The 22,470-nt window shown below is 38.3% G+C and overlaps 2 pseudogenes; both read right to left on the bottom strand.

Moving 5' to 3' along the window:
- Nucleotides 1-6,952: 6,952 nt before the first annotated feature.
- Nucleotides 6,953-20,078, bottom strand: LOC149177801 (uncharacterized; annotated as a pseudogene).
- LOC149177802 (inactive leucine-rich repeat receptor-like serine/threonine-protein kinase At1g60630 pseudogene) lies at nt 8,619-17,625 on the bottom strand (annotated as a pseudogene).
- Nucleotides 20,079-22,470: the final 2,392 nt, after the last annotated feature.

Raw genomic sequence — 22,470 nt, 5'->3', positions numbered from 1 at the left:
GCCACTTTTTTAGGGTCAAGTCTCAAGCCTCTACTTAGAACTTCATGAAACTTACAGAAATTATACATAACAATTAATTAAAGCTACTAATGCAAACATTGGTACAAGGAATTAACCTGACCCCTACTAGCCATGATAAACATTTCATCAAACATATCACAAACATGTAATCTATGGGTAATAACCACAGATCTGAGCATATTTGTCTCATACTTATCTGAGAATTGTCAAGAAGAATTTATGCCTTATTGCAATAGCTACATTATCATCTATTAGGTCATACATTCATTATCAATTCATTTAATAATCAAAACTTAATGAAAGTCCTGACTAATATCTGTCATAAAATCATGCCTATAACTAGAAAAATAGCAATGATACAATGATTATTAAAACCACATATTAAAAAGTACATTTACACATGAAAACCAAAGGAAAATGAGCTCTTATTAATGTATGCATAATCCAACCAAGTCAGGAACTTCCAAGAACACCCAACCATAGGTTGGGATGAACCAATGTAATGTACCTCTTTCGCCTACCTGGAAAATAGCCTCTAGGCCCTATAAATTTCAAATTTTTGTTGTGATTGCCATTAAGATTTCACTGTCATCACGATTCCATTTAAACAAGAATCATAACCACAGTGTAATATCAAGGTAGAGAACCTTATACCATGGATGTAATATCACATGCTCCTGGCATGCAACCCTTACAACTACTTTAATGCATTATTGCATGCAACGTTGTGTAAAATATTTCCCTACATCTACATTTGATAGCCTGGATATGCATCTTACTTCAGGCATAATCAAAGCTACTATTGTCTTACCTATTATGCACATGCAAGAATACCTACACCATCCCTAACCAATACCAAAATAAGGGCGTTTAGATGCAGTTGTCAAAATTTATAATTCAATCAACTACTTACATTTTGATCCACTTAATAGGTTCTACCACTGCATCATAATATGTATGCATGATAAGAATCCATCATTTTCATCGGAAGGATTACTCTTAAACAACATAAGTAATGAGGATCAACCTTACTGAGTATTTATACCATAAATCCTTTAACCATCACAAACTATTCCATTAAAGGCACTTTACCATCTGATCTGCATGCAACCACCACTATGTGCCAGAGTTGCCACTTGATGTTAATGTAACATCTATCTTTACACTAGAATACAACCATCCTTCTCATAGAAGAGATAAGTTTTAACCATTCTTATATCTTTTCTAAATGATTTTATCTCATAACAGGTAATGAACACATATCAAGCAAGTGTATCACATCAAATTGTCATAAGCATACATTTTTCATCAAACATTCTCATGAAGAGGAAATGTAAGAACTCTTCTCATAAAAACAACTGAATGAATAAAAAAGAGAGAGTAAGAATCAACGTACAACTATTCCATATAACGACACCAACTAAATCTCACTTAGAGGAGGAGCACCACCACCCAGCCATGAATCACCTCTGATTCCCCTCGAGCCGAAGATCTTTCCAAGGATCAAATGTCCTTAATTGACCAATGCACTAGGTATTTAATATCCTCTTTCATGATTTAGCTACCATTAGCAGTGTCCCGCTTTATGGATTTTTCTATTTGCCTAGGTCTTATCCGGAAAAGCTCGTCTTTATCTCCCATGATGCTTTTCCACATAAAAGCTTTCCTTTATCTCCTGCAAAGATTTTATGTTCGATGGATCTTTATCTCCCATCCATCTAATGGATATCCAATCCATCTGAGCTTATCTAGAATCACATCTACAAGTTTATCATGAAATATTCATCTCTATCCCATTCCTCATGGGATTTGGCAAGAATCTCCTCTCTCTTGGTGCTCCACCCTCGAAGTGATTTATTTTATTAATTAATAATACATTTGCTTATTACATATCACCTTGCTTTCCTCAGCTTAGGTGTAGAATAGTTTAACCCACAAAGGAGGGTATCAAACCTAGCTTTCCTCAGCTTAGGTCTACAACCTTTAACACACAAGGGAGGATATCATACCTAGCTTTAACTTATCTTAGGTTTACAATAATGTAGTACACGAGGGATGGTTGTTACATACTCCCCCCCTCAAATTTTACAATGTCCTCGGTGTATCACTGCATCATATCGTCGTTCACAGGTAGCTGGTTTCCAAATCAACAACTTTCATGGCTCTTCCATTTGATGAAAATTTTCTGATGTACATCTACCACGAGGAGTGCTCCCAGCATCTCTCCTTCCATAGCTACATCTATCTCAAGGAGTGCTACCAGCATCTCTCCTTCTATAGCTACCTGCCACACATTTTTTTCAAACCAATTGTGAGAATTTATTGATGCAAAGTTTAACTATGATAAATATCATAATGTGTTACTATTAAATAACTATTGTTGATCATTTATTTTATCTGAAGAATGCATGTCCTCTACTTGCATTCTTTCAGGCCTTTGTCTTCTTGTCAAACACCTGTTTCTTGCAGTCTCTCTGCATACAATACAGATTAGTTAGCATATTTTCCACATTAATATGCCTGCAAGGTCATAACAGATTATTTCATATCACAATATATTTATATACATATTTCCATCGTAATTGTATGTATGCCAAAAAATGATGAACCATAGTTACTTATACCAAACTTACTTCTTCAAGGAAATCTCCAGGTTTGTTTACTTGCCTAGACATCCATCTAATGACTACTGCATACCTACACACAAGGTATGTTATACACACCAATACACATTTCATTTTACAACCGTGTAGCATATGTAATCACATGGTCCCATATGTACTATTGTACATAGTCCAACTGTGGTACAACCTATAATACCATCCTCATGGTATTATTTGCATGACATTAACTTTATCCACACATTTTTCCACCATGTTAGTATCATACCAACATTCATTTATCATGGTTCATCTAAAAAATTTCATGTCATGTGTAAATCAATTCTAGATGTCATGTAACAATAGTATCATAATAGTCATCATACATACTATAACTCAATCATACCCATAATTTTTAGTTTTGGGATTAAATCTATCACATGTACAAGTTTTTAACAACAATGAAATGTACCATAAGGCAGACTATTGACTATGATACTCAGTCTATCGTAGATATCAAAACATTTTGGTTAGTTCTTAGAAATTATTCCATACTCATACCTCTACACCTTGTTGGTCATGCATACTTCAGTGTAGATATATGATCTCATTTAATAACCAATATGCACCTACATTCATCTCCCATATAGAGGTTATAAGTGAAATCTATACTATTCATCGCTTCACACCCTTTAAATTTTTATGCGACGTGTGACCAAAGGGTATATACACATTAGTGCCTTAAATTACCCTTAAACTCAGAGATCAGTTATGAATTCATGGTTTATACAACAATCATTAGGCCACCCTAAATTGTTCTCATGCATCAACCCCATCATGTTCAATTTCCAAGTATACCTTACTTGGTTACAAAGATGTTGATCATTATTAATGCATGATGTCGTATACAATATATTGTATTACATTTTTGCACCTACTTCACAATCTCGTCCCATGAATTGATATGTTCTTTATGCCCTTTTCATATCTAGGTTAAGATATTAACTTACTTAACTAGAATCCCCTAGGTTCCAACCTATGCATGCTTATTTTCTCATGCATAATGTCGTGATAAGGTTTTTTTTCCTAAAAAAATGTGAAACATTTTCTTACTAAAATAACTCATCTATTAAACCATATCCAAAGTAATTTACATCATTACTTTGTATGTGAACTGATTAACATAGTCACATTAAAATTGAAAGACAAATTTAAGGTATTTAGTCTTATAAAGACTTGTCTTTCACATCCTCTATCCCTTCTTAGGATCTTTTAATCATAATTTAATTTCCTTAAGTTATGTTCTTAACTAGAAACCATACAACTCATCATTTGATTAGAATGAGGTGGTGATATTACTAGTTTACCTCAATAAATTTGTATTACATTACCCTTTTCCCTTGCATAGCATCCATGCCATCTCATAACAAATATGAGTAAAATGTTGACCATATTCACTAATTAATCATACCATTTGTACTAATTCACCAATTACTATGGTTTGTACTCAAGGATTCTATTCATATCCTTCAAAAGATGCACATGTCCTGGAAATCAATTAAACTTCCCCTTTAAAATACTTTCTTCCAATGGAGGAAAAAGTTACATTATGAACAGATGAATTAATCAAAGGATTAATTTGACCATAATTTGTAAAGTTATATAGTCTTTACACTATAACATGCTCTCACCATCCTTGGGTATAATACTTTTATAGCAATTATACCATCTATCAGTTATTTTTATAGCATGATGACCTTAGTTTAATCTATGACCAGAATCATAGTTTATTTTTGTATGCCACTCAAGTAATGATATCTTCCACCATTTGCATTACTTGCTATTAATTTTAAAAAAATCAAACAGCCTTACTGTTAAGGTATCTGCTCCTTACAACATTTTTTATTATAAGATTGTTCCTGTTGATAAGATTAATAACCTTCACTTTCTTGGTCCAGGATGGCTCATGCATACTTGCCTATTTACTATTGGCATATAACAGTCCCAATATAACTTCAATATAGTTCAATCAATTTCAATCCCCTGCATGTAGGAAAACAATGCTATGGATATTTGTAAACATTGATTGCAACATACAACTATGCCCAACATATAAGCAACAAAACATGCATTTTATCATGCTATCTCCTTCTACAAAACATACTCCTCTTTAATAGGCATTGGTGTAACCCATATCTTTATGATTGTTGAGCACTGACTCAACATGTAAGAGGCTATCACTACCATAATTCATGAGGGAGTGCTTACATGGAAGGTTCGTATGACTTACTACTATGCAACTATACTATATCATTCGATAAATACAATACTCTTTCAAGTTTATAATACTTCACACACATGTGCTTGCATGGTAAATTCATATAACTCATGAACATGCATGGATATTAAGCATGTTTCTCTCCAACCTGTTCATCTTCAAAAAACTACTTAACCAACCATGGTAACAACATGTATATTATTCATGAAAAACATAGGTATATGTATATATAGCTTGATTTAGGCTCAAGACTCTTTCTTATACGGATGCATAATATCAAGATCATCCCACCATTAATCATTTGATAATTGCATTATTCCTACGAGTCTATAATACTGCATACACCTGTGCTTGCATGGTAAATTCATATAAGTCATTAATATGCATGGATAGTAAGCATGTTTTTCTTCAACATATTTATCTTAATGACTACTTAACCATACTATGTTAATAACATGTATAACTATCCATGACAAAGCATGGCTATATGTATCATTACATAACAATGATGGTACAATTATGGACTCTTTATTATACCATCTCCTTTCAAGCATTAGGTGACTTATTTAGTCAAGCATCTACATAGCCATTGTACCATTTCTCTTCTTTTACTAAAAGGTATGTTAGATATTTCCCTAGAAACTTATCACACATATACATTAAGGTATGCTCTTAAGTTGCATAGTTTCATATTCTTAATAAATTACCTATAAGCTTAGCATGATCTTTCTTCTACTATCTTGAACACTCGACGGACCGTCATATTTTTAAATGGCGGTGTAATTGATTTGTTTGGAATTATAAAAACTAGCAATTGTCCCAAAAGGTACAAAGAGAGGCCGATAGGATTATTAAATTGAAATTGTTGAATTTTTCTAGAAGAGATAAGTGGTCTGTGGAAAACCTTGTTATCTTGCACTGAATCATTGTGCAATTACATTTCTTTAGATGTTTTGTTTATATCTAGATTACAAGGTACACATTGAATGTCTTATTTCATTTTAGAGTAAGTTAATTACCCAAAATGACGAGGTTAAGTTAATACCCAAAATCAAGAAACCTCTATAGATGGCCAAGCATATACGAAGAATACATCTCATTCATATGCAATACCAAATCCATCTTTTCTTTTCTCTGAGTAAAATTTCAAAAGCATGAACACATGCCATTTCATATGCACAATAAACCCAACTTCTGAAATTTCAATGCTTGGATGCATCCCATTCATATGCTACAATAAACCCATATTTTCCTTAAATTTGAATCCATAAATGCATCCATTCATGAGCAATATCAGAACCACAAAAAACAAAACCCCCTGACCCGTTAATACATTATCTACTCAGAGAGAGGTAAGATGAAAGGACAGCACTGTCTACGGATCCTCCATGTCTCTGAAGGAGATGAGGAGCGTCCTGTGACCCATTGATGCATTGTCTTCTCAGGAGTGCGAGGTAAGACTAAAGAAAATCACTAGCTACGGATGTTTCATGTCTCCATAAGGCCTTTGATAAATCTTCGTTTATTTTGTAAATACAATAATTTGATTGCATTTTAACACTGTAAATACTAAAAATGAGCTTATAAAGAGCAGATAATCAAGAAGGAAATGCTTCAATCACAAACTGGAAATCAGGGATGATGATTATTTCATAACGACCGAATCCACCTAATAAAATCTTCTTCCATTCTTTCTATGTTCTTTCCTTCCCACCAGAGCAGTGCGTTACCATTCCTAGATCAAATACTAGAACTAAATTAGGATCCACAACCGGCTTCTGTTTCTGGCCACCATTATTATTATCACCACCTCTGTGATTAGAGTCCACCTCTGTGATTAGAGTCCAGCGCCACTACGTCAACAATAATGAGCTTCCCCGTCTCCGGGATCGCCTTCCTGCATCTCTTCAGTGTCTTGATACAGTCTTCGTCGCCCCAGGCATGCATGATCCATTGATGACATCGCACAAACAAATTGTATAGTCAAAACGTGCTCTCAGCTCATTCTAATTGAATTACATGACAGCTCAGCAAGTTCAAGACTTACCTTCATGAATATGGCGTCTGCAGAGGGCATGGTTTAAATGGTGTCTCACTAGAGGAAAATGAGTGAATAAATTTCACTCCCACAACAAACAACAGGACTCACAGAATGCATCTGAGTAAAGTAATCACCCTCCTGAAAGGAATTTTGAGGTGGCGATTGCTAACTGATATTCTGTGTATGAATTTTGACAATATTAACTGGCACTGACCATGTATCCTAACAATGAAAATTTGAAAATGGATTCAAATAGAGAGGAGATCAGGAGGGTGGGCAGCACCGGCTTGTTGGGGGGATTCATCTCCTTCTGAAGCAGGTAGGGGATTTTCAGAAGGTTTGATCTTTGGAATTTCACTGGGCATCTGAACAACCTCTCTCATGGTAGCCTCTCTACGCTATTTTCTTCAACACATGCCATTGCCACACAGAAAATGTGGATAACGTCGTGCAAAGGAACTGAAGACAGCCTCTCGTCCAAAATGTTTGAAACTCCTTCCTTGGTTGAGCAAAACCATGGTCGTGAGAAGACCCTCTTCCAATCCCAGGCAACCTCTTCACTGCAAATTCCTCACCACTCCGCATCGAACCCTTGTACACAACCCCTGCTCCTCCCTTTCCAATAATATTTTCCTCTTTCAAAAACTCCAAGACATCTTCACAGGTGAAGTCCAGCTTCTGGAATGCTGTTAGCTTCCAGGATCTTGAAGCATTGCTTTTCTTCAAAGCCCTGGCTTTGATGATGGCAGCAGAGGCAAAAACCAGTGAGCATAATAGCAAACCTATGACCAGAACCAGCTTTACAGTGGAAGAAATCAAAGAACCCTTAACATGAGCATGCGGCGAATTGGGCTGAACTGTGCAAGGTCCCAGATACAACCCACACAATCTAGGGTTCCCAACGAAGGAAGTTGCATTGAAGAAAGTGAATTGGCCACCATTCGGTACAACAACAGACTATATATGTACATGTTAAAATATATATGTATGTTGAAAAACTATAAAAACATGCATATATCTAACCAATATAAAGTTATAAACCCTTCGGAATTGTATAGCACCGCAAATCATGGTAAGAGAGAGAACAAACAGCGATGGCAATTGCACTTTTGTTGGACTTGTACTAGATGGAAATATAGAATTCCATTTTTCAACTTGATACACGGGAAAATCCCATTTATATTTTATTTCTAATTTTGTTTATAAATCAAAGTCTCTATGCCTGTGGTAAGTAGGCTCTATGATCTTCATAGCAAAGGTGCTCCTGGTTGTTTGCAAATCAAACTATGCTTTATATAAATATAAATTACTGAAAACCACAAATACAAGTTGATGATATATCCATCATCTTCTGCCAAACCTGCACCAAATACAGTGATTACCAATATAACCACATTTCAAGTTGTGGTTGATGTGATAACCATGTTTGATCAGCCAGACATGGAAGTTTGAAGTCTGTGCACTATACTTCCAACCAGAAATATGAATTGTCCTCAGTGAGTTCAACGGATAAGTTGAATACCTGAAGTCATGATATAATAGAACTTCTATAAGCTAGCCTCAGTACATGGCATTCTATAAAGACATTGAGCCATGGATACATAATATACTGGGGATCCACCTCTCTATGAAGAAGCTGAATGTTCCTTGACCTCTTCAATCATCCTCAAAACCTGCCTTATTGTTGGCCTTCTTTGACCTCCTCAATCATCTTCAAAACCTGCCTCATTATTGGCCTTCTTTCTGGAGCTGGAGCTATACAGGAAACTGTTAGATCTAGAAGTATTATTAGCTTATCCTCAGGGCAGTCAGTGGAAGAGACAGAGCCATCAATAACACCCGATTCAAGTTCTTCTGCTCGAACATAATGAACCCATTTTTGTAGATCCATGGCTTCTCCATTGAGGATGGACTGCAATGGGATCTTGCCTGTAAGAAGCTCAAGTAACAGTACTCCAAAACTGTAGACATCTGCTTTGGGTCCCATTCTCTTGTTATATTTGAGGCATTCAGGAGCCTTGTAGACTAATAGGGCTGTGTCCTCAGCTTGCTCGGTGTCAAACACGGTAAGGCCATAGTCTGTAATACAAGCTTCAAAATCCCCTCCTAGTAGAACATTGTTAGATTTGAGGTTACCATGAATTAATCTGGATGCTTGATGCAGGTGGGCCAAGCCACGGGCTACATCTTCAGCAATCTTGAAGCAGGACGTCCAGTGCAGAGGCTTCCCCTTTGATTTTGAGCCTGAGAAACCAGTCAAATTACATAAATCAGACATGGAATTCCACATACAAAGTTGTCTCTTTGAATTAGATGATATTATATAATTATATAAACCCTGTGTAATTCAATGATCCCCGTTAGTTTTGCATGCAATCCTTACTGAAAGGGTAACTCTTCAAAAAGTTATGAAACCAGCTCAAGAAAAGATAGAAAAGATAGATCAACGCCTTAGAATTCAGCCTCTTCGAGGGGGCAACCTCCTTTACATTACATAAATGAACAATTCTTGGATGATACAAATGACAAAACCTCCTTTCTATATATAGGAGTCTAAGGAGTCACAATATAATCCAGCCGACCTAACAATAATAATATAAAGCCACAAAAATAACAATAGAGGGATTCTATGGGGCACAGAAATAACAATATGGGGGTAATAGGGGCACAACAATATAAATAAGGGGTATAACTACAATAGTAATGGGGTAATCACTAGTATTATAGGGACCCAACATGCCCCTCTCCTTCAAAAAAGTGTTGTCCTCAACGCTTGAGTAGTTCTGGATACTTCTGCATAAAATTCTCATCCTCCCATGTGGAATCTTCAGCGGATAAGTTCTTCCACTTGATAAGATACTCTGAAATTGATCGATTTCGTAGCTGTCGAGTTCTTGTTTCTGTGACTGCTTCCGGTTCCAATATAATTTTTCCTTCCTCGTCAAGTTCTGGCAATATTGTTTGAATTGGGAGCTTGTCACCTATAACCTTCTTTAAACATGAAACATGGAAAACTGGGTGCAATCGAGAAGCTGCAGGAAGCTCCAATTTGTATGCCATAGTACCAATCTTTTGCAACACCTTGTACGGACCATAATACTTTGGTGATAATTTATTATCCTTCTTAGCTTGCTTTAGGGACATTTGCTTATATGGTTGTAGCCGTAGGAATACCCAATCACCTACATCAAAACTTCTTTCACTGCGATGTTGATCTGCCTGTTGTTTCATTCTATTTTGTGCCAACACGAGGTTATCCTTTAAGAGTTGGAGGACTTGTTGTTGATGTTCGATGTGATGTTCCACTGCCTGAACCTTAGAATTTTCTCTTAAATATGATGTGATGGATGGTGGTTGATACCCATAAAGTGCCATAAATGGGGTCATTTTTGTTGCTGTATGGAAGGAAGTGTTATACCACCATTCAGCCAGAGGCAACCATTTGACCCATTGTGTCTGTTTATCAGATACAAAGCAACGAAGATATCCTTCCAAACATTTGTTTACTATCTCAGTTTGCCCATCAGATTGAGGATGATAAGATGAGCTATGAGCTAACTGAGTACCAAGACAAGAAAATAATTCTGTCCAAAAATTTCCAGTGAAAATGGGATCTCTGTCACTTACAATAATCTTTGGGTTTCCATGTAGCTTTTGAATTGTTTCCATAAATGCAGTAGAAACTGTACTGGCTTTAAATGGATGTGATAATGCACAAAAGTGTGCATACTTGGTAAGTCTGTCAACTACCACCATGATGACACTCTTTCCCTCAGACTTGGGTAAACCTGTGATAAAATCCATTGAAACCTCCTCCCAACGTTGGCTTGGAATGGATAAAGGTTGTAATAGACCCGGTGTCTTAATTGTTTCAACTTTATTTTGCTGGCAAACCAAACATTCCGCCACAAACTTTTGAATATCTGATTTAAGGCCATCCCAAAAAAATTCCTTCTTAACCCTGTGGTAAGTTTTTAAAAATCCTGAGTGCCCTCCTAAGGGAGAAGTGTGCAATTCCATAAGAATCTTTTGTTTTAGCTGGGAATTCTTACAGAGGTATAAGCGATCTTTGTACCATAACGAATCATTTTTCCAGCTAAATGTATCAGAAGTACTGGAATCTTGTTGTAGCTTTCGAATAAGTGCCCACACTTCTTCGTCATTCTTCCATTCCTCCCTTGCTTCGTTTATCCAATCTGGTTGGATAATAGAAATGGCACACAACAATGCTTCCACATCCTCATCCTTTCTTGAGAGTGCATCTGCCACCACATTTTGCTTCCCTTTTTTGTAGATGATTTCAAAGTCATAACCCAACATCTTTGTGACCCACTTTTGTTGCTCTTCAGAGGATAATCTTTGTTCTAAAAAGTATTTAAGGCTATCATGATCCGTTTTTACCTTGAAGTGTCTTCCCATTAGGTAGGGTCGCCATTTCTTAAGTGCATGGAGTATTGCCAACATTTCCTTCTCATAAATAGCTTTGCTTAAAAACTTTCCCTTGATTGGACGACTTTCAAAAGCAATGGGTCTTTCATCTTGCATTAGAACAACACCAATTCCATTTCCTGAAGCATCACATTCCACAATAAAGGTTTTTGTGAAGTCCGGTGTAGCTAAGACCGGTGCTTGGCACATTGCCTCTTTAAGATGTTCAAAGGCCTTTGTTGCTTCCGGAGTCCATGAAAATGAATCTTTCTTCAATAATGTTGTTAGAGGTGCTGCTATTCTCCCATAATTCTTAACAAACTTGCGATAATACCCTGTCAACCCAAGAAATCCTCGCAGATGCTTTATGGATGTGGGGATTTTCCATTCCTTAATGGCTTTAATTTTGCTAGGGTCTACCTTAACTCCTTCATGAGATACAATATGACCCAAATATTCCACCTCCTGGACTCCAAAGAAACATTTGGATCTTTTTGCATATAATTGTTTCTCCTCCAATAGTTGTAGCACCCTGTCAACATGTTCAACATGATCCTTCCAAGACTTGCTGTAGATTAGTATATCATCAAAAAATACTAACACAAATTTTCTAAGGAATGGTTTGAAAATTGAATTCATCAAACCTTGAAATGTTGAAGGTGCATTGGTAAGGCCAAAAGGCATGACCAAAAATTCATAATGACCCTCATGAGTTCTAAATGCCGTTTTTGGAATGTCTTCAATCTTCATTCTGATTTGATGATATCCCGAACGAAGATCCAACTTGGTGAAGTAAATTGATCCATGCAATTCATCCAGTAATTCATCAATAACAGGAATGGGGAACTTATCTTTAATAGTGAGCTTGTTGAGCTCCCTATAATCTGGACACATGCGCCATGATCCATCCTTCTTGTGCACCAATACTACTGGAGCTGAGAAAGAACTTTGACTCGGTTGAATTATACCAGCCTCTAGCATTTCTGCAACCATACGTTCAATTTCACTTTTTTGGACATAGGGATATCTGTACGGCCTGATGTTTGGAGGAACACTTCCTGGAATCAGATGAATAGCATGATCATGATCACGCATAGGTGGGAGACCTTTGGGAGTCTCAAATACCTTGGAATGATTGTCCAAGACTTTTTGGAGATCTGGAGAAATAGATGATTCCAATGTGGAAACATCTAGCGAACATAATTGTGCAATTACACCTCTTTGCTCCTTTTTTAGAAGCTTTGTCATACCATTAGAGCTGATTATCTTTCCTGGTTTCCCTGCAATACCCCTTAATTCAACTTCCTTTCCTTCCGAAGAAAATTTATGAAAAGTTCTTGAAAATTAAAAGCTATTGTACCCAAGGATTGTAGCCATTGGACTCCTAGTACAACATCAGCACCTCCCATTGGAATGGAAAGCATTGGGCTAGTCAATACATATTCTCCCATGGATAGCTTGATATTATGGCACTTTCCAGAGCAATTTATTGTTCCTCCATTTGCAATCATCACTTGACACTCTGGTGCTGGATATAGGAAGCAATTCAATTCTTTTGCTACCCTACAATGAATAAAATTGTGGGTGCTTCCTGAATCAATCAACACTATTACCTTTTTCTTCTTGATTTGTCCTTCTATCTTGATGGTTTGAGGAGTGGTAATTCCCGCCAATGCATTACAAGATATGGTCGGATTTATTTTTTCTTCATCTAGGCTTTGTTCCTGGAATATATCCTCTTCTTTTGACCTTTCTTGCTCCTTTTCTTCTTCCTCTTCACAATCTATGTAGAATAATTTCTTCTCAGCACACTTATGACCTTTTGTGTATTTGCTATCACAATTGTAACAAAGCCCTTTTGCTCTTTTTTCTTCCAATTGTTGTGGTGTCAACCTTGTAGGTTGTGGAAGACTATGGGCAACAACACTTCCATCTTTATAGTTGTGAATGGTATGCTTCCTAGTTGCCATAATTTTGCTTTCCATTTTTCTTGCTAACCTGAATGCCTTCTCTAATGAATCAGGTTCCCAAAGGCGCACATCATGTTGGATATTATCCTTTAAAGACCCTATGAACACATCAATCCTATGCTCCTCTGGAATATCTTTTACCCTTATGTTCAATTTTTGGAACTCCTCAATGTGCTCCATTATTGAACCCTTTTGTTTGAGACTTATCAATTGGCTAAAAAAAGTGTTGCTTTTTGTATCCTCATAATGTGCTATCAATTCTTCCGTAAAAATTGCCCAAGTGATAAATTGTTTACGAGAACAAAGCCATTGATACCATACAAACTGATTTGGTTCCAAATATAAAGTTGCCATACGTACCTTTTGTGTGTTTTGCACATTATTGAGATCGAAGAATTGCTCCATCTGTAATATCCATGTGGCGGGATCCTTGCCATCAAACTTCCTCATATCGATTTTTGGAACATGGTGAGTCTTCGATCCAACATTAGAGTCTATGGAATCATGATTAACATTTCTTTTGTTCTCATCATGAGTTTCCTTTACTACCTTTTCACCATTAGTGACCCTTTCTTGTAGCAAGTTCTTCAATTCTTCCATGTCTGTCTTCAAATCTATCTTCAAATTTACCATCGAATCCTCCATCTTAGCTTCCATGCCCTTTATCTTAGATTCCATGCCATTTATCTTAGATTCCACGCCACTTATCTTAGCTTCTGTTAGCTTTTGTGAGCGTGACATTTGTTGCACTTGTTCTTGTAATTTTGATATATCATGTAGCATTTCTTCCTCTTCTTCATGAGTCATGCTAGAGCTTTCAGGTTCCTTACTAGGTGTTTGCATTTTCTTTCCTCGGGGCATCAGTTACCGATAATAATGCTTTACTATGCCCTTTGAATTCCGTTAAACCAAGCTTACATAAAAATTAAAAAAAAAAACTACACACCTTTTTTCACTTTATAGAAGCCTGATATTGAATCTGATGTATCTCTGTAATTTCGGATCATCCAGTTCTGAAATTGCTACCTGTAGTAGCCTTCTGCGTCCTCTTTCCAATGCCACAAGTCTGAGCCAAATTGGATTCTCCAAGTAAGAGTTATGTGAAATCTCCCACAGTGACTTGCTTTTAGACTGGTTCAGTAGAGCGAACTTGTACGACGTGCCACGAGTCACTGTTTCAACCTTTGAATCTGAAACACACATACAAGAAACTACAGTCCGTCCTCTTTCTGTACCTTTTTACGAAATTTCAATCCGATCCTCAAAGAGAGAGTTATGACGATTTTCCCCAGGTCACCTGTTTTGAATGTAATTCAGGAGTCTGCAGAAAGGCCAACTTCCTCAGATCATATCTCCGAAAATATTGCGCAAAAAGCTCTGAAATTCGGACCCAAGGTTCAGCGCCAATTATTCTCAAATGGGTTTTTTTTATGACTTTTGAAACGTCACAGAAAAAACGTTATAGTGAAAATTCCACGATGACCTGTTTGGAGCAGCGAAACCCTAGAATCCAAAGCTCTGATACCAAATGTTATGAAACCAGCTCAAGAAAAGATAGAAAAGATAGATCAACGCCTTAGAATTCAGCCTCTTCGAGGGGGCAACCTCCTTTACATTACATAAATGAACAATTCTTGGATGATACAAATGACAAAACCTCCTTTCTATATATAGGAGTCTAAGGAGTCACAATATAATCCAGCCGACCTAACAATAATAATATAAAGCCACACAAATAACAATAGGGGGATTCTATGGGGCACAGAAATAACAATATGGGGGGTAATAGGGGCACAACAATATAAATAAGGGGTATAACTACAATAGTAATGGGGTAATCACTAGTGTTATAGGGACCCAACAGTGTCAAACATGGTAAGGCCATAGTCTGTAATACAAGCTTCAAAATCCCCTCCTAGTAGAACATTGTTAGATTTGAGGTTACCATAAATTAATCTGGATGCTTGATGTAGGTGGGCCAAGCCACGGGCTACATCTTCAGCAATCTTGAAGCAGGACGTCCAGTGCAGAGGCTTCCCCTTTGATTTTGAGCCTGAGAAACCAGTCAAATTACATAAATCAGACATGGAATTCCACATACAAAGTTGTCTCTTTGAATTAGATGATATTATATAATTATATAAACCCTGTGTAATTCAATGATCCCCGTTAGTTTTGCATGCAATCCTTATTGAAAGGGTAACTCTTCAAAAAGTTGGCCTTGACAAGTCTTACTGGCTTGGTCCTGACTAGAAGTTTAATCCCCCTTAACCAGTTAAGGTTGTGCCAGTGAAGACTTTCTGGGTTGATTGTGACATAACAAGCAGTCCATTTCCTTGGAGAATTGCATATGCTGAGTTTAGACAACCATCTTGGGCCATTATAAACCTCTCTTCTCAGTTCATCACCTCAAATTATGTTTTCTGGTGATTTTCTGGAAACACCTATATTCATTGTAGTTTCATATCAGTTTTCTAAATATGTGGTCTGAAAGTCATGTTATTAGAAAAGGATGACTTATGACAACACCATATAGGGTTTCAGATTTGAGACTTCTGCGAGATGAGTTCTGTTGATAAATTGTCTTGGGATCCATTGCATAGTGTTATTAGTGTTATTCTTTTTTCTTCGACCTTTGGAACCAACATATGTGTCTCATCCTGATGATGATCGAAACATCGAAGAAAGAGAAAAACCCTATGCAATGGATCTGGAAACAATTTATCAACCATATGGGGTTTCAACATATTGGCAACGGTTTAAATCCTGAGAATCAGTATTCAGACTACAAGCAAGCTGAGGGTGGGGGATGATTTTGAGCTTTATTTGATTAACTAGTTACAAACCAATTTTTTTAAATTCACTGCAAGTTTGTATTATTTAATTAAATTGTCTATATACGAAATTGGAATTTTGATATCAGAGACCCCCAGTAACCAAACTAAGTTAATGGGACTGGAATATCTCTGGTAGACTTCGAAGGGAAAAGAAAATAAAATAAACAAGCAAGTCCAAATGATACCCAGAAAGAAAGCCATAGAGAACCCTTCAGGTATAAATGAAACCTAGAAAGAGAGCCATAGAGATTGCCAAATGGTCAAGGGAATGGGATACAAAGAGGTCCAAACCCCAGCTCCTGAGGACAAATAATCTGTTAATATCTGTGATGTGTATTGTGACCTTGAGTTTGTTATGATCTAAGGGTTCTCAGAGCACAGAGGGAGACTCCTAAGGTACTTATTTTTATCCAGAGTCTATTTGTATGCTAGTCTATTCAATGCCGAGCTTGTATATTCAACACAATTGCAACTCGTATACATGGATTGCAAGCAATAGTAAAGATCTTGGGTTCAAATAGATGAGAGCAATGTTCAAACCCCATGGAAGACATGAGTGACTATCAGGCTAAGAAACAAAAACCATGGACCAAATAAAAATGCTCTACTTCTATTTTGACAGCTTGAAGAGAAGGCATTTAGAAGGAATTATGCACATACCGTGTATGAGAGAAAACAGGCTTCCATTAGGAAAGTGATCATAGACAAGAAGCCTCTCCTCCTTGTCCTGGAAATAAGCTCTCAGAGAAACTATATTCTGGTGTCGAAGCTTACCCACCATCTCCATATGCCTCTCAAATTCATCCCTAGTCATCTTGTTAGAATTCTTCAATCTCTTCACAGTTACAGTCGTTTTGTTCTCCATCAGAGCCTTATAAGTAGTCCCCAGCGTGCCTCTACCCATAATTTCAGCAGATGCGCGGAGCAGATCCTCCAAAGTGTACATCTGAGCTTCCCCACCGCAGAACATAAGAACCCCACTCCGCTGTTGCTCATACTGAAGGCTCTTAGCATCAGTATTAGCATAATACAGATCAGAACCAGTTTCCTCGATCGAAAGCTTCTCACCTGCAACGTTTTCAGCCTCATCCCCAGGCTTCTGCTGTCTGTACCTCTTACCATAAAAGCTAATAAGGAACATCATGACAATCACCCCAACAATGGATCCCGCAACAATTCCTGCTATTTTTCCCCGATTTAGCCTTTCATGCCTCTTAACAGTTGGCCTAAAAGATTGCTCCATTGGCAAGCTTGTAATAATAGGACTTGGAGAAGGGGTCACTACTGCATTAAGCACGCAGGGCCTGGGCAATGGGCTCCCACAGAGCCCAGGATTTCCTGCGAACGAAGAAGCATTGAACATAGCCAGAACTGTAGTAGCCGGTATTCTTCCATAGAGCTGGTTATTAGAGACATTGAATACTTTCATGCCAGACTGATTAAAACTCCTTCCTTGGTTGAGTTAAGTCATCTTGTTTACCCATTGAACAATATCTACACCATCTCCAAACTCCCCCACCGGCCTTCTACCAGTGACTAGTTCCAGCAGCACTACTCCAAAGCTATAAACATCACTCTTTTCATCCACTTTCAGCGTGTATGCATATTCTGAAAAAATAACACAAGAAAAATACTGTATGAGAACTTACATATAAGCATTCGATCCATCAGCAGCCTTCATCTAATTGATTCTCTTCAGAGAAACAGAGGGCATGGAAATTTCACATTGAAATAATATTAAAGGCAAGGAGATAAGCTTGATTGTTTACCTGGAGCAATGCAACCATAGGAACCTGCAATGGAAGACATACATTCCGAAGCCCCAGAATCCTGCAAAAACTTTGCAAGGCCGAAATCGGCTACATGGGCCTCAAAATTGGAATCCAAGAGAATGTTGTTGGACTTTACATCATGGTGTATTATAATCGGGCTGCAATCATGGTGTAAATAGCAGAGCCCTTTAGCTCCCTCAACAGCAATCTTGTATCTGGTAGCCCATTGTAAATGCCCACCTTTCTTCCCATGCAGTAACTCTCCTAGGCTTCCGTTTGGCATGTACTCGTAAACAAGCAGATTGATTTCTTGATTTGAGCAAAACCCCAACAGTCTCACTATATGGCGATTTCGAATCTTGCCCAAAGTCTGAATCTCTACAGCAAAACCATGGTCGTGAGAAGACCCTCTTCCAATCCCAGGCAACCTCTTCACTGCAAATTCCTCATCGCTCCGCATCGAACCCTTGTACACAACCCCTGCTCCTCCCTTTCCAATAATATTTTCCTCTTTCAAACACTCCAAGACATCTTCACAGGTGAAGTCCAGCCTCTGGAATGTTGTTAGCTTCCAGGATCTTGAAGCATTGCTCTTCTTCAAAGCCCTGGCTTTGATGATGGCAGCAAAGGCAAAAACCAGTGAACATAATAGCAAACCTATGACCAGAACTAGCTTTACGGTGGAAGAAATCAAAGAACCCTTAACATGAGCATTCGGCGAATTGGGCTGAACTGTGCAAGGTCCCAGATACAGCCCACACAATCCAGGGTTCCCAACGAAGGAAGTTGCATTGAAGAAAGTGAACTGGCCACCATTTGGTACAACAGCAGACAGATTATTGTAGGAGAAATCCACAGAAGTCAAGCTCTGCATCTGCTCTAATTCATTAGGAATGCTTCCAGAGAAATGATTCCGCGAGATATTCAGATAATTAAGGATGCCCAGACTGGTGATTGTGGAAGGAATTGGGCCACTCAGATTATTCCTACTCAAATCTATATATGATAAAAGCTTGCATTAGCTTATCCCATCTGGGATTTTCCCCGAGAATCTATTGTTACTGAAATCCAACTTGCTCAGTTGTCTCAGTTCATTAATCTCAGTAGGAATAGGTCCAGTGAATTCATTTCCATTAAGCAAAATCTTTGTTAAACCAACGAACTTACCTATAGTCCGAGGTAGGGGTCCGCTGAGCATATTAAGAAAACCTTGGGCAGAAGCCTCTTTAATTAGTAAAATTTAAGGTTATTACTACACCGGGTGGGAATGGAGCTTGTGACCTTCATCGGAGGGCCCGAAAAAGATTCTGTTCTAGGCTTCTTGAAAGCCGCATTGGAAAGCCCGGCTTGATCGCTACTTCTCTTCTGTTCAGTAGTGCACTCTCCACCTTCATCAACCTGCAGAAGCATCAATAGATATAAATAAAGACACGAAAAATACAAGAAAATAGTAAGAAAGCAGATAATACGGTGATGACTTACAGCATTCTTCTGCAAATTATTATTGTTCGAAGATGATATTAAATAATGACGAGATTTGCAGGACCCCAAGGTTGCTCCAGAGATTCAGCACCTTGAGGTTTGACAGGTCGCCGATGGAATCGGGGATTCCACCATGGAGCCTGTTATGGAACAGATTCAGGAGCGTGAGCGAGACCAGGTTCTTGAATTCTTCCGGGATTTGTCTAGTCAGCTCATTGAATGAAAGATCCAACGACTTGAGGTTTCTCAGATTGTCAAGCTGGGGAGGAATGGGGCCTGACAGGACGTTCAAGAAGAGGAAGAGCGAGTCGAGCGAGCTCAGATTGCCTAGCTCCGCGGGAATCGAACCCGTGAGCCCGCAGTTAGACATGTCCAGTCGGATGAGCTTCTTGAAGTTCCCAAACTGAGGCGGGATCTCGCAGGAATAATTGTTGTAGTGGCCGATGAGGAGGTATCGCAGCTCGGCGAGTTTGCCGAGCTCCGGCGGCAAGTTACCGGTGAGGCCATTTCCGTTGAGGCCCAGGTAGTGGAGACTCATCAGGTTTCCGTAGCAAGCATGAACCGAACCCTAGAAATAATTTCCGCCGAGGTGGAGGTACCGGAGTCTGGCCAGTGACGCAACTTCCAGAGGCAAGGGGGCGGAACCCAAATTTCACGCCACGTGTCAACCTGAATGCCCGACCTTCCTCTACAAATCGCATTTCGCTGGATCCAAATTTCACGCCACCTTTAGACCTGAGAATGAAAAGGACGATGAAAGTCTGTCTCAAAGGAAGGCCTATCGGCCTAAAAATATTTAATAATATTAAATATTAAAGTCAAGTCAAGAATCTCGATTTGTTTTGGAAATTGTTTTAACCTCAGAACTTTTAGCAACAGTTGTAACCAAAAAGTAAACTATATTTACCACCATAAAAGAAGGATTGCTACAGAATATAGGAATATCCCAAGACTTGACAAAATTCAAAGCATTTTTGTTAATTACTAGTATTATTGCACAACCTCATTATTAGTATTATTGTACTTCTGCTACTAATGGTAGAAAGAAAACCCGATGTAGTGCTTGTCCCAGATAGTTTGGAAAGCCATTTAATTCCGTTTCTAGAATTGGGCAAGCTTCTGGCCACACTTGGCCTCGCAGTTTATATATAACAACTTAATGGGATGCCCAAGACCTCTAGCCTCAAGTACAAAATTCGAATTTGAACATCTACTTGGTATCTCTGCTAATCCCTCCTAGCCAGGAGCTATCCCTAGGAAACCAAGGTTCAAACAATGTTCCCTACCAAGTCACCCCTTTCTTCTTATCTATCCTGGCCATTATCAAAACCTAAGCCTATGACATCGATATAACACCTCTATTCAAAATAAAATTGGGTTGACTGAGAGGTCAAACAAAAAATCTGATTTCATAGATTATGCGCCACAAGTAACAACGTTTCGTCTTGGGAACAGAGGATTATAAACTAAAGGAGGTGAGTGTGCTTAATGAAGTGTTACATGCCCCAAAAACCTTACCAATACCCAAGTTAACGTTGGAATAAAATTATACATTTCCAAGAGCTCACTACTTACTTGAAAGCAGATATGTGTTGCTTCAATACATAATTTTGGTGCGATACAAATTGAATAGAAAACAACTTACATTGATTATTGTAGCGCTACCTATCCCCTTCTGAGGAATGTGAGAGTATGTATGGAGAAGGCATATTAAAATGACCAGAACCTCCATTTCTCCTATGCACACTAGTAAATATATTTCGAAGGCATTCAATCCCTTCGAAAGCCAAATAATTTACTTTATCTTCCGGATATTTACTTTGACACCTTCTCGCCAACGGTGGTGTTCAGACCCATGCACACAACAATTTTGGCACAACAAAGGAACGTGCTCAGTGATTTAATCATTCTCTCAAAGCACCCAAATTTGTGTCACATAAAACATGCTCAACATATGGCAACAAAACTCACAATTTTAGAGAACGACATGCAATTTTCCAATGAACTTGCATTCCAAGTTTGTTTATCAAGCACGTGGTGCGAATTTTTTTCTGTTGTAAAGAGTTTGCAGATGCCAAATCTGCCACAGCAGATGCTTGCAATGTCCATAAAAGAAAAATGATTTGAGAACAATTTTTTTTCTTTTTTACAATGCACTATCCATACATATATGTGTATCAAACTTGTTGCAGAATGGTTGCACAATGCTGAGTGTTTCGATGCTCCCCGTGCCTCTCTGGCCTACATTAGCGATGTATTTAGTACAGAATGGGTTCACAACTCTGTTGTTGTTTTCCACACTATTGGGGCATATGCTGTCTCTATGCTACATGCCTTTGTCACAGCATGCAAGGCCTTTGAAGTCCTTGTACTTTAACCTTCACAAAAGTCGATGGGGAAAGGCATAACAATATATACGGACAATTGAACAAACATGATGAATGAGTAATTGGCTTGCTTGACATGACAAAGGAATGGAGGGTTTGAGGATTCGTTATTGACAATACCTCAGACTTTAGATCTCGAGTCATTGCTGTCACACATCCCAGAACTAAATTTTTTTCATTTACATTGCCATAAAGCTAGCGTTAATTCCCTATACAAAGAATGTTTTTCAGTTTAATCTCTCTGATCTTATGGTCCACCGGAAAAGATTTTGGTTAACATCTCTCCGCTTTTCCGTTGCCGGAATCAATTATCTATCGTATGCACTGTACAGAAGGCTCACTGCTGGCAGTGCCAGTGCTTAACACCCGGCTATGGCATTTAATTTCGTCGGCTCGTCCACGTGAAGGGATGAGGTCGGGGTTTTCTGGAGTTCGCGCCCTCGGTTATCACCGCCTTGCTCGACGGTCGGGATGGTTTGATGGTCATCCAAGGGCTGTGCTGCCCCGGGCGTTTCCACCACAGGTTATCCGATGACACAAGACTCAGCTCAGTCTTCTCGAGGTTTCCGCAAAGGCTCTGGCGAGCCAGCTCCAACCCGTTCCGACTCTATGCTGCCAGAGGATCGTCTTGGGTCCCTCAGACCGCCAAGCAAC

The sequence above is a fragment of the Pinus tabuliformis genome, chromosome 4_1, assembly GCF_031772625.1.
Source record: "Pinus tabuliformis cultivar Carrire ecotype Pingquan chromosome 4_1, CPIR1, whole genome shotgun sequence".
In the NCBI taxonomy this organism is placed as follows: Eukaryota; Viridiplantae; Streptophyta; class Pinopsida; order Pinales; family Pinaceae; genus Pinus; species Pinus tabuliformis.
The sequence above is the reverse complement of the archived record's forward strand: the minus strand, read 5'-3'. Positions and strand labels throughout refer to the sequence as shown.